Source organism: Austrofundulus limnaeus, unplaced genomic scaffold (genome assembly GCF_001266775.1).
Source record: "Austrofundulus limnaeus strain Quisiro unplaced genomic scaffold, Austrofundulus_limnaeus-1.0 Scaffold25, whole genome shotgun sequence".
Lineage (NCBI taxonomy): Eukaryota > Metazoa > Chordata > Actinopteri > Cyprinodontiformes > Rivulidae > Austrofundulus > Austrofundulus limnaeus.
This window is the reverse complement of record NW_013952427.1, coordinates 1,666,282-1,667,214: the sequence shown is the minus strand read 5'-3', so window position 1 is coordinate 1,667,214 and position 933 is coordinate 1,666,282.

The following is a 933-nucleotide window of genomic DNA, read 5'->3' as shown; positions in this document are numbered from 1 at the left end:
GATAGGCTGCAGAACACAGCTGTGAAAATAGATGGTCTAGCCCAGGGATGGACCATCCTGGTCCTCGAGGGCTGCTATCCTGCATGTTTTAGACAAGAAAGAGCAAGGTTACAATCACTTACTCTTTACTCTTCTCAGTTGGTCTTCTTACCATCACACTCTCAGCACCTGGACATTCTCCCTCACCTGGAAGTCTCTCATCCCCTGAGCAAAAAATTACGAGTCCTCTCAGTTGCCTCCCAAACCTGGAAACAAAAACAACACAAGTAAGGATTCAACACTTTATAATAATCAAACTAACTCCTCCATGAAACCTGAATTCACCTCTCGCTGTCCTCCACAGACCCTCCAATTTTCAGTTGAACCAAGCCCCTGAAAATAAACTTACTTACCTTTTTTCATGCGCCTCTTGTCAGTCTTTGCGCTTTCAGTACACTAAGATCTGGTTAACAATTATCTTTGCCTATAATAACAGACAGGAGGAATCTTTTCAACATGTGTCACACTACATGTAGGTATCACAACACGGCCCCCTGCGGGGGTTGGATGCTGCTGCAGATGTTCAACTCTTTCCAAATAAACGGGACCAATCGGTGCATGTGTTATCTGATTTCTCCAAAGTCCTTTTGCAGGGTAAGTGAACTCTCTAGTAAATGCAGTCTTCCTGTCTGGGAGCGCACACACTCTTTCCATTCTGTTCTKTTCACATCACTCAGTGCCATGTGATTTTTCCATCAGGCACAGGGTGTTATTTTTTTTCTGCCACCTGGGGCTGTTTCACCTGCCTTTCCCCACTGCTTGTCTGTTGCTGGACTGATCTGCCTCTGTTTTTCCAAAACACATTTTGAATGTGCCTGAGCATAAGATGACTTATTCACATGGGCGCAGACACACACACACACACACACACACACACACACACACACACACACA